Raw genomic sequence first — 13,584 nt, forward strand, 5'->3', positions numbered from 1 at the left:
TTCAATAGTTAGTGTGGATTATTATCAAGACAAACACTACACATAATTGGTATTAGTTGGTCTTTGTCTTATCCAGGACATCACAATTTACTAATTTCAAACGTGTAAGAGTAAGAAAAACAATTTTTTACTTCACATTTGAAGAGTGTGTTAGAACTTCTTAAGATGTGTCACTCAATTCACAATCTTGGAGTATGACTCTAAGACTTGATTTTGGAACGAAGTATGACTCATCCTTTTGATTTAACCATTTCAAAAATTTCTGATTCCTCTTCTTAGCCATACTAGTGCACTAAGATGTCCTTAGAGGATCAATTGTGATATGGTTTCATAATCAACAAGACGATCATAAAACACGATACAAAAGTACTCTCCCTTCTTCTTAGATTGGAGAAACTTTTATCTTTCTGCCTAATTGATTCTTCCTATTCGTTCTGCCATACATTGAAACCTTTCAATGATTCAGAATTACACTTAATCTTGTAAGCATAACCACATTTACTAGACTTTTAGTAAATCATGACGAATAATCTTATTGTTCTTTGTGGTGGACTTGACTAGTGCACAACATTGTGTACCAGTTCTCCTAGTCCTTCACTTGACTCTTTGTCAAGGAATTGGTCTTAATTTTCCAAATATGAAGGTTCTCATTCATCATACAATACAATTTGTATGATTCAAAGTTTATGTCCAATTGAAACTCGGGAGACAATAATCTTTCCTTATTTGGTAAATTCTCGACATTTCCACAAATAACATAACTAAGAATCACATCCATTTCAACATTGCTAAAACTAGAAATACACAAACGTCAATTTTTCATACATGCCATTGCAAGGAAATAAATAAATAAGACAAAAACAAAATTTTATTTTATTTATAAAATGTGCGGAAAAACTTGTCCTTACAATGCAATTCAAATGAAAAACTACGCTATTACATATTCCTAAGAAATCTATCATAACTCTAAAAGTAGCAGCTCCAAAAATCCGACCATCGAATCATGCGATCGAAATCCATTTCTTCGCGATCAGACTCAGCTCACTTCTTCCTTTAAGCTTTCTCTCTTTTCTTCAATTCTAAAAAAACATCAAAAATGTAATATTATCACATAATGTATTAAGAATCAAGAAAATAGGAACTTACAGAGTTAGTTAATGGATTTTACCTGAAGTAGAGTCATACATCTTGACTCTCCCATCTCTTAGATCTCTCAGGTAGACAGGACAGCTTCGTCTCCAATGCCCCTCCTCTTGGCAATAAAAGCAAATTGACTCTTTTGGAATAGCACACGGAACTACCTCAGACTTTGCCTTTCTCTTCTGGTCAAAATTTTTGACCATGGCATGCCTTTCGTTGACATTGCCTATGTCCATGGAGGTTTGGAAGGCAGATATACCAATCAACTTTGCTTCTCCAGTACGCCAAATCATTTCTGATTCAGCAGCAACAAGCAAATAGGTGAGATCGATGAGGGTCACTTCATGGTCCATCATATAGTACTCTCTTACGAACTCACTATATGAGTCAGAAAGCGATTGAAGAACCCAGTCAATAGCCAGCTTCTCACAGACAACGACTCCCAACATTCTTAACTTGTCAATGTGCGACTTCATCTTTAAGACGTGTGCACACACTGACTTTCCTTCTTCGTGTTTACTTGCCAAAAGGGCTTGAGTGAGCTTGAACTTTTCAAGCCTTCGAACTTGTGGGTCAGGGAGAACAATAGGAGGAGGTGGAGGAAGTAAAGAATGATCTCTTGTTCCTCGATCGAATCGCGAAATATCATCTTCATGTGGAAAGCTTGTTCCAAGGGATTTAGGAAGACCATAGTTAGAATCAGACATCTACAAAACGGGAGAAAATTCAAGTCAGTTGATTGAGTCCTTAATAAAACACCCAAATGAGATATTAAGGCTAGGATCCAACACAATGTTCTACAATTTGGAAGAGGGATGCCGTAATCCAAATTGCAGAACATTTGAAGGTAGGTAAATGACGATTTACCAATTTCCACCATGAAAACGAAAAGGAAATTTAAGTTTTAAATGAATTGAAACTCCTAGATCTTTTGAGATTCATTGAACTTTTCAATGGCATGTTTAAATCTCGATTGTGCCCTTCATTTGTGACTGGATGTCGAGGATCACAAACAAGGTGTGGATAACCATGCAAATTAGCTCGGTACTCTCGATGTTACGAATCACCTAATCAATGTGCCTGTTAATCACACACACTCCATTGATCTATGATAAACATCAAGCTACCCATTGCCATCCTTCATTGGTCCCATATTAGTGTGCCGGTTAACCACACACGCTCCACTAATCGACCAATAAGGGTGCAATGTGTAATTTCATGGATTAGCACCAATTCCACATTTTTCCTAAAGTAACTAAGATTTGGGAATTTATAAAAGTGTTTAGTTACTTCGTTTTTCATTATACTTATAATGGAAGGTTGTGTCCTATCCTACCCGTTCGGCTAACGACCCTCCACTAGTCAAGAGTGCGGTGGGTAAGAGTGGATACCCATTCAATCGCCATTTTATAGGCAATTTCCTTAAACACCCCTTATAGACCAGCTTCGTGAATGAGGCCTACTAACGGTAAGACTGACTCTTTACTTATACATATATAATATATATTAGACTTTTAATTTTATATAGTATAAGGGTGTATTTTAAACTTTTAAAATACTAGGGTTTTTTTAATTTTATTAAAATTTTCAAAAATTAAAACCATTTAATTTAAAATCTTAAAATTTAAAAAAAAAACTTTTGATTTAATAATTATTCAAAAATTAAACGATTAATTAAATTATTAAATCAAATAAGGATTACCAATTTAAATTAAACATATTAACTTAATTTATTCCTTTATCCATGGATTTCGAAATTTAGGTAGGGATATCTTTAATTATCCAATTAAACAATTTACAAGATAATTACCAAAAATAACAGCCTACTAACTTATTCATTAGATTTCGAAATCTTCTACTTGGAGTGGAAAGAAAGGCTTTCAACCTTGCCAAAAAAAAAAACAAAAAAAACTTAGGGTTAGGAAACCCTAGATTTCGACTCCAAGGTGGCCAAAGGAAAGGGTTTGAAAACCCTTAGGGATTTTCGAAAAAACAGGGTTCTTAAACCCTAATTTGCGAAAATTTAAAGGCCTTAGGGTTTAATAGCTATAAACCCTAATATTGTCTGGTTCAATCAATTGTACCAAATCTAATTGAAAACAAAAAACCATACACTCTGATACCACTGATGGGTTTTATATAAAACAAACAATCCCATGTGTGCATGCAACCCTAATTTGAGGATCTATGTTTTCACTATTAGACATACAAGCATTGAACACAAAAACTAGAAACCCTAAGAGGCACATGTAATTTTCGAAATTAACATATAATTAGGGTTAGGATACATACCTTTATTGTTATATTGTAATAACAATCAAATCCTTGAAGATCTTTAACTATGGTAGCGAGCGTCACAAGTGTCGCGCCTCTAATGGCTCACAAACAAACCTAGCAACCAAGGATTGCTATGGAGAGATAAGGGAAGTGGAAAATTCGGCTCTAAGCCTTTCTTGGAGTGCATGGGACGAAATCCAACCCTATAGGGGTTTATATAGGTGCTAAGGAAGGTTTAGGATAAGGCAGATGTATCTTAGATAACCCTAATCCCTTAACTTCCTCCCTAAGGCTTCCAAGGCACCCTTAGAGCCCAAGGAAACCCTAGGACACTCTAGATTTCGTTCCATCCCTCTAAGGGAGGTTCTAGAATGCTCAATGCTCAACTTTTGAACATTGTCACCTTTAGTCCCTACAGTTTCAGTTAATTCCTTTAATCCCAAAATTAATTCCAAATTAATTTCTGATTAAATATTAATTAAACAATATGATTTATAATTAATATATTATATCCATAATACATTAATAAATTAATTTATTAACCAAGTAATAAGTTAATAAATCATTCTTCTCTCTCCAACAATAATCCTATTCAATTGCCAGGTTTGAAGGCAACCCAAAAGGACATTGCTACTATCAATTCAAGTACATACCAATTATAGTTATGGGCTTAGACACCTAATCCAACATTGTAGACGGTACATTCAGTCACATAGCTCGGTTATAGGACTCACTATAAATATTAACTGGAATATATATATATATATATATATATATATATATATATATATATATATATATATATATATATATATATATATATATCACTACAAACCATGGGCTTGGTTGCTTTCAAAACTATTTTAAGTATGGTTTTACTTATACAAAGATACATTCTGGCTTTCAAAGATCCTTTGTATATACGGATACATTTTGGCTTTCAAATACTCCTTGTAAACACAGTTTTAACTATTGTTATACATACAAAGATAATAATTTTTAGACTTATTAAAAGTATTACTACAATTAGCAGAAAACCTGTAACTCTCATCAACCTTGTGTTGACCCTCAAAACTACATGTATTCTCAGGAAATCACTAAACATACATTCAAGATGGATTGGATTACAGGTGGCCTAGTTTACTTGATGTTGTATTATATGCCTATCTGTTAAGGCAATTCATGTATTATTATTATTTGTAAAAACCTTGTATTCAAATATCAAAGTGGAACACTAATGTTATATATTTTATTGTTGTACTTGTGTTATATATTCAGTTTACCTGTGATCCATGAAATTAGTCGCACGGTCTGGCGTGTTCCGCCGCCTATGGCCGGGGGTATGACAGATTGGTATTAGAACTAAATTGGCTATAGAGAACTCGTATCCTAGAAAGAGGAATACAACTATAACAGCTAGCTTCTAATAAAATTATTATTATTATTAATTACACTACTTCTTGGCTACTTACGATACGGGGAATCTGATTTTAAGGGCCGCATAGGGTTGTTGGATTTCAGAACGGCTTAATTGCTAAAATGGTCCTGCCTTCCGGTGTTTCCTGTCTGGCCCTCGTCTGTACTTGGTAGTCTTGGAGTACAAAACAAAAACTAATAATACTGCAAACCTCACCAACAACAATATATAAGAGTTATATTTATAAACGATGACTCGCGATGAGAACATGTAATAAGATTCTAACATACCTCCAACTAAAACTACCAACTCAACCATTTAGGTCAAACGCCTCAACTAAGGTTAGTACCGTACATAAGTCATACCATAAATATACCTGGAACATACGCCTATGTTATTTGTGGTCGGGTCGGTGCACAACCAACCTTGAGCAAGGAGTTTGACAGACTACAATGGTTGAAAGTTTTAGAGATTGAAGAATGTTCTCAAGATTCATTGCAGAAAGCTAGTACCTTAGAAACCTTATATCAACCCCAAAACAACATATACATTTTAAAAATACTTAAAATTTTAGGATAACGTTCAGATTTACCTAGTTCGCCTAAACCCGAAGAAGAAAAAAGAACCAATAGCTCCACTTCTATTGTAGTTGAGAAACCCATAATTCCCAATAGATCATGCAGTAGTCTCCAAACTTTTCTCTCTATCATTTGAAATCGATAGGATTTCAATTCTCTCTAAATAATTTGGAAATCTGTAGGATTTCTAGAATCAATCACTCTTTATAACTCGGAACCTTACCATGAGAGGATTGGAGGTGACTGCTTACACATCCCAATTTAACGACCTCGCAAACCTTCGGACGGGAATGGTGAACCCGGAATACAAAAATACCGAAAGGTACATCTGGGGATTAGCACCACCAGTTCAAGGTCTGGTTACTACATTCAAACCCACGACCTTTGGTAGTGCCAAACAATTGGCCTATTAATTGACTGAGCAGTGTATCCGTCAGGGTACCATAACCCCACAAACTGAAAAGAACCAGGTTAGGAGTACAAAAAGGAAGTTCCATGGCATGTCAAAAGGGAACTTCACGCATCGCAAACCCAATCCAAAACCTATGGTTTTGTATGCCATAATCACAAACACTCCCACTCTATCAAAGCCATACTCTGGGAATTTACCTCCACTGTACCAAGTGTAATTTTCACCATGTCGGAAATTGTATGGTCTGCAGCATCTGTGACTTGAGAGGTCACCCCTATAAGTACTACAAAAAGGCCCCAAACAACGCAACCTCAACCATTGATGCAATAGGAAGTCTAAGTTGTTTCGAATGCAATCAACCAGGGCATTTCAAGAAGCACTCCATGAAACTGAAGAATTAGGGTGGCAAAGGAAGAGCATTTGTGATAGGTGTTGGAGATGATCTCCAGGGACCAACTGTGGTTACTGGTACATTTTCTATCAGCAATATTTATGCTTCAAAATTATTTGATATTGGTGTTGATAGAGGCTTTATTTCCCAAAAGTTTAGAAGCATTATTAACCATAAATCATGCAAACTTAATGAAGCTTGCACGGTAGAAGTAGCAAATGAACAAGTAGAAAACACTTTACAAATACTCACTAATTACCTTCTCACCCTGAATAACCACATATTTCGCGTCAACCTAAATCCTATTACCATTGGAAGTTTCAATGTGATCATCAGAATGAATTGGTTATCACTTCATCAAGCAGAGATTTTACATTATGAAAAGTTCGTTCTACTACCTTTCCCAACAACAAATCCCTCGTGATTTCTGAATATAAATCAGGAAAGAATCTAAGAATCATATGTTGCATGAAGGCAAGATGGTGTTTGCAGAAGAGATGCTTCATTTTCTTGGCCCACGTGGTGGATATGTAAGACAAGGGTAAGGAAATCAAAGACATACCGCAACTGTGCGACTACTCAGACGTATATCCAGAGGATCTACTTGGAGAACCTCCAGTCAGACAGGTCGAATTCTGAATCGGGTGTAGCACCAGATGCAAGATCTCCTTATCGTTTGGCTCCATCAGAAATTCAAGAACTCTCCAATCAACCTCCAAGAACTTCTTGACAAAGGCTTTATCTGGAAAGGCTTCTCTCCATGAGGAGCTCCGGTACTGTTCGTCAAAAAGATGGATGGATCGTTCAGGATGTGAATCGACTATCGAGAGTTGAACAAACTCGCCATTAAGAACCGATATCCACTCTCAAGGATTGATGACTTGTTCGACCAGCTACAAGGATCCTGCTACTACTCAAAGATTAATATAAGATCCGGCTATCATCAACTCAGATTCCAAGAAGTAGACATTCCAAAGACGACATCCAGGACTCGATACGGTCATTACGAGTTTCTGGTTATGCCATTCGAACTGAACAACGATGCCAACCGAGATACGCCAATATCTAGGGCTTATAGATTATTAGCGGAGATTCAACGAGAACTTTTCTTAAATAGCCAAGTCTCTCACCGCACTAACCCAGAAAGACAAAAGCTTTATTGGGGAGATAGCCAAGAGTGTGCCTTCCATAAATTGAAATAGTTGTTGTCCAGTGCACCAATTTTGTCTCTTCTAGAAGGAACAGAAAACTTTGTAGCATTCTATGAAGCCTCTCACCAAGGGTTGGGATGCGTATTGATGCAAAAGAATAAAGTCATTGCATACGTATCTAGACAACTTAATCCAAATAAGACCAACTACATTACCCATGACTTAGAGTTGGGAGCTGTAGCGTTTGCCTTAAAGATTTGAGGCACTACATGTACGGAACAAAGTGTGTCGTGTTCACCGACCATTAAAGCCTTCAATACATCTTCGATCAAAAGAAGCTCAACATAAGACAAAGAAAGTATTCCAAATTGCTAAATGATTACGAATGCAAAATTCGTTATCATCCTGGTAAAGCAAATGTCGTAGCAAACGCTTTAAGCAGGAAAGAGCGAGCAAAACCACTCCGTGTAAAGGATTTAGCCCTAACAATCCACTCCAATCTCACCACCCAAATTCGAGATGCTCAGCTATAAGCGCTCAAATCCGAAATTATCGTGGAAGAAAACCTGTGAGGAATGGACAAACAGTTTGACCTCAAGGAAGATGGAACACGATATTTCATGAACCGAACTTGGACTCCAAAGTTTGGAGAAGTTGGGAGTTTAGTTTTAAACGAGGCTCATAAATCGATGTATTCAATAAATCCTGGATCGGATAAGATGTATCTCGATCTCAAGAAGATTTATTGGTGGCCCAACATGAGGGCAGAGATTGTCATCCATGTCAGTAAATGCTTGACTTGCTCCAAAGTCAAAGCAGAGTACCAAAACCCATCTGGACTACTACAACAATCCTTAATCTCAAAATGGAAGTGGGAACAAATAAGTATGGATTTTATAATGAAGTTGCCAAGAACTTCAAGCAATATGACACCATTTGGGTAATGACTGGCCGTTTAACCAAGTCTGCCCACTTCCTAGCCATCAAAGAAACTGACAAGATGGAAAAACTCACCAGGACCTATCTTAAGGAGATAGTCAGGCTACATGGTCTACCAACATATATTATCTCAGATCGAGATAGTAGATTCACTTCCATATTTTGGGCAATCATTACAAGGGTTCCTAGGAACTAAACTCGACGTGAGTACTGCATATCATCCATAGACGAATGACCAGAGCAAAATAATGATACAAACTTCGGAAGACATGCCCCGTGATTGGGTGATAGACTTCAGTAATTCATCGAATACTCACTCACCACTAGTTGAGTTTTCATATAACAATAGTTATCACACGAGCATAAAGGCCACTCCATTCAAGGCCTTGTACGAATGTAGATGTCATTCTCCGATATGTTGGGCAGAAGTTAGAAATACCTAGTTATCTTGAAAGCATGTTGTAGATACTCTACACATTGGCCCTGAGATCATCCATGAAACAACAGAGAGAATTATTTAGATAAATGAATGATTAAAGGTCGCACGTAGTCATTAGAAAAGCAACGCTGACACAAGATGCAAATCCTTACAATTCAAAGTAAGAGACTGTGTCCTACTAAAGGTCGCACTATGGGAAGGTGTCATTCGATTTGGAAAACGACGTAAACTAACCCCCGTTACGTCGAACCTTTTAAAATCCTAGTAAGCGTTAGCCCGGTGGCTTACAAACTCAATTTACCTCAAGAACACAACAAAGTTCACGACACCTCCCACGTATGTAATTTCAAAAGTGTCTCTCTAATGAGAACCTTGTTATTCCTCTCGATGAGATCCAGATCAACACTAAACTCCATTTTGTGGAGAGACCGATGGAGATCATGGATCGAGAAATAAAAAGCCTCAATCAAAGCCTCATCCTATAGTAAACGCCCGTTGGAACTCTCGTAGAGGACCGAAGTTTACTTGGGAACGTGAGGATCAAATGAAACAAAAGTATCTGCAATTTTTAGCGGTGATCCCTCCACTATTGGAACGAAATGAAAGTAGATCAAAGTAACCTGGAACTTAATAATTCTGGGAAAAAATTCCCTTAACGGGGAGGTAATGTTACATCCCGGAATTTAGGTCAAAGACTGTGAACGGTCAAGTTCACAGTAAATCTCTTGGTAATTTGACTCATTGAGTTTTAGTGCATCTTTTGTAAAATAAATGAATCCATTTCAACTATTATAAGATACCAGATGGTATCTTACTTCCAAATATGTAATCTAGCAAACAAATAAAACAGCTCAAACTACAACCCTAAGATTGCGTCTGAAAAACTAAAATTTCGTATTAAGCATTTGTAAGAAAAACAAACATTCTAGTCTCGTAGTACTTGTTTCCCTATTTCCGAAAATATAAAGAACGTCCAAAACGGAGTTCGCATGCAAAAGATACGACCGTTTTAAGAATCCAAAACCAGTATAATACTGATTTTCTTAAAACCGTTTCTATCCGTTGAGGGATTTCCACACCTGAGATGGGAATTCCGAAAGCATTTTTGGACTCAGGTCATAGTCTATTATTTAATTTCATACTTAGAATATTTTAGTAAAAATATTTATAGAAATCGAAAAATTAGATGTTTTAAATCAGTAAATTACGAAACCTTAAATTATGATTTCAATTATTGGCAATATATTCTGGAAATAATATATTATTATCCAATCCAGTTATGGTGAATCTTAACGAAGAGATAACTCATAATTTCTAAAATCATGTACACCTATATATACATATATAGGTGGGGAACGTATTTTTCAAAAACTCACCTCTCAAACTGGATGTTGTACTCGTGCGAGAGGAATCTCTGCTGGCTGCCCCCACGACTCCCAGGCTAGTTCTATACAATATTACTTAGTCAGAAAACTGAAAATCCATCTAAGGGTAAAATGACCATTTTACCCCCGGTCAAAGTCAAAGCTCTGGTCACAGTCAACATTCTGGGTTGACCAACCCGTCGAGTCAACCTTTCAACTCGCCGAGTTCTATAACTCATAAATCCTGGAATCGCGACTCAACTCGCCGAGTCGCTCCACCGACTCGTCGAGTCCTATCGAGCTGCTCAGTCACGATTTGGCAAATCCACTCGTCGAGTCCCTCTACAGACTCGTCGAGTTCTACTATAAACTGAAAAAGGGACAACACGAATCGACTCATCGAGTTCCCTCATGGACTCGACGAGTCCTTCTGTCTGATTGGCCATCTTAACAAATTAAGCCCTTGTTTTCTAGATCTATAGTCCATACTTCACTTGTTCACTGGGAATGACCTTTCTAAGGGTAAAGTTTCCAACTTTACCAGTTGATAACTCTTTTTTGAAGGGTTTAGCTAAAACCCTAATTCCTCTAAGACATAGATCTTGTCCAAACAGCCTTAGTATTCCAAACCAAAGCATGAAAGCCTAGATCTAGGGTCTAGAAACCAGTTAACCACGTAAAGTCTCGAGCTTGCTTCCATGCATGGCCCCTTTGGGGCTTAAAAGGCTATAACAATATCCATAAGGTTTGCATGAGACTCAAATGCCATAAAGTTTACACCTTTATGCCTTTACAGCACTTAATAACTCTAGATCTGAAAGAATAATGCAACACCGTAAATTTCCAAACAAATTTTTTTCATTTTAAATTCATATAAATCTCATAACGCTTTTCACAAAATCTCATTTATTTAGTTTACAAAACGCATCTCCATAATTGTTTGTTTAATACTCCAGGATCCTCAAATCATAACTCTTTCTCTAGTGTGTACAATCGAGTCGGTGCCTTCCCGCGATCCTGAGAAAAACCTGAAACACATAACACATAACACGGTAAGCACGAAGCTTAGTGAGTTCCCCAAAATACCACACACATCTCAGTAGCCTCTCATGGCTATACTCAGATAAGACCCTCCGGTCAATGTGTCTCAGTGGGACCCTCCGGTCCCAGAAATCAGGTGGACCCTCCGGTCCTAACTCAATAAGCTCATAATAACAATACTCAGCATAAATCACAGAGACATAATGCAGAATATCACAATACACAAATAAGCACATAAGACATCTCAGTCACACAAGGATACCACTCATGGTAAGTATAGTGAGAAGACTCACCTCGAATGATGAACACCCCTAAAAACGTTGTTGCCATGCACCGGCCTCTAACTCTGATCCAAATCCACAATTAACCTAATTAGGAACTAAGTCCAGACTCTCACTCATTAGGTCTACAGGAGGTCCACTAACCAGACCAGCAACAACCTAAAACCCATTGGGCCCACCAAAGCCCAATAATAAATGGGCTCTCCCGAGGCCTAACTCTCAAGTCTAAAAGGAAAGCCCAACTCAAGGGCCCAAAGCACCTATACATAATCCTCTGGTCCGAAACTCTATTTCAACAAGCCCAAACTCCAGGCTCAACACTCAAGGCCCAAAATGAGACTTAGCCCATAAGGCCACAGTGAGGTTACGTGGGGCGTACCTCTCTTGGTACGCTCAGCGTACTCACGAATCCAGATTGGCCATCGGGGACACTGGGGCAATACGCGGGGCGTACAGGAATTACGCTCAGCGTACTTCCCAGATTTACTCTTTCTACTCATTTGGTCTTAATCAGATAAGACATCAACTCAAATCCCAGATCTGGACTCCCTAATGGCTCTTACTCCATAAAGTCAGTGACTTTAAGCCTTTGCATGGCTGAGGAGGTCACAACACCCAAATCACTCACTCTTTTATCTCAAAAAGCTCATAACTCATGCATGGTTTGATTCCAACTTCCAAGACCTCATTTTTATGGATCCTCTCCACTAGAAACGCTTTAAAGGACAAACATTAGGCTCTGGAGTGCAACAACTCATAAAGCTTCAAGCTTTGGGACCAAAAACCCTAAAATGGACCATAACATGCACAAATCAAAAGGATGGGAAAGCTTTGAGCTTTATACCTTCAAATGATGCTCCATCCACAGAAAAGCTCAGATCCAAAGCCTGGACTCCAACTCTATTCTCTTCCATGCTCCTTCTCCACTCCAAAAATCTCACGAGAACACTTAAGACACTCAAAGGCTCTCAAATGCATCCACAAACTCCATGAACGAAGGTTTAGGGTTTAGGAGGGTTTGAAATCTGAGGGTGGTGGCCATGAATGAGGCCATCTCATTCTTTATATAGGTACACACCCAAAATTAGGGTTTTCACTATGTGCTTAGTACGCCCAGCGTACTAGGTGGCTCCGCTTAAAAGCCACGCACATGAGTACGCTAAGCGTACACACACGTACGCCCAGCGTACTCAGCTGCCACCTTTCTCAAATTAAGGGACTTATCCTGCCAACACTTCAAACTTCCAATGCTTCCTCGATATGACTCCGTTTCCAAAGAACCTCATACCCACGGAAGGTGACGAGATGCCTTACGCTTCTAGTAACTCGTCGCAACCCCGAGACTTCCTCATGTCCGGGTTGCAGCCTACGAACCCTAACCACTGACGACCAGAAACAGGATGTTACAAATAATCAGCTTGGGACATCCATCCCTCATCAATCATGCTACTTGGACAAAACCCCATAAAAGAGACCACAAAGAGATCTAATGAACTATAAGGCAAGTTTAGAGCTTGATTACCAGAAAGTGATGAGAATGGAATGAAATCCCTGGATCTATAACCTTCTCCTTGAACCTTCGAACTCCTTCTTCTTCTTCTAAGCTTCAAGAACACACAAACCACTCAAAATGGCAAGAAATAGCTCAAGATCACTCAAGGTTGATTAGGGTTTCGAGATTAGGGTTTGGAGGTGATGGAGGCTGGGATGGAGGCCAGATATGATGCTTAAATAGGGTGCAAACCCCAAGGATTAGGTTTCATCCAGCCTGACGTACTCGTCGAGTCAGGACTTCGACTCGTCGAGTAGCTCACTTAAAACCCGCGCCTTTTTCTGCCTTCTACTCGACGAGTTAGGGCCACCAACTCGTCGAGTAGCCCTTCCAAAACGAGTTAGGGCCACCAACTTATGAATGATTTATTTAGGTTTTTCTCACGACATCTTATGTAGGACAATCATTAATGAGGTGTTTGAGGTTTTTGATGCTTATGTCCATCACAATCTCGACTACTTGGTTGCTTAGGTCACGTGTTCTGAACGGCATAACTTCTTCATACGATCTCGGATTTTAACGGTATTTATATCCATGTGTTCGTATTTTAGTCTATTACAACTTTTGTTTAGATTACTCCCGTTAAAAAATAATATATTTTT

This window comes from Lactuca virosa, chromosome 3 (assembly GCF_052849685.1).
Source record: "Lactuca virosa cultivar CGN04683 chromosome 3, Lactuca_virosa_CGN04683_v6, whole genome shotgun sequence".
Taxonomy (NCBI): Eukaryota; Viridiplantae; Streptophyta; class Magnoliopsida; order Asterales; family Asteraceae; genus Lactuca; species Lactuca virosa.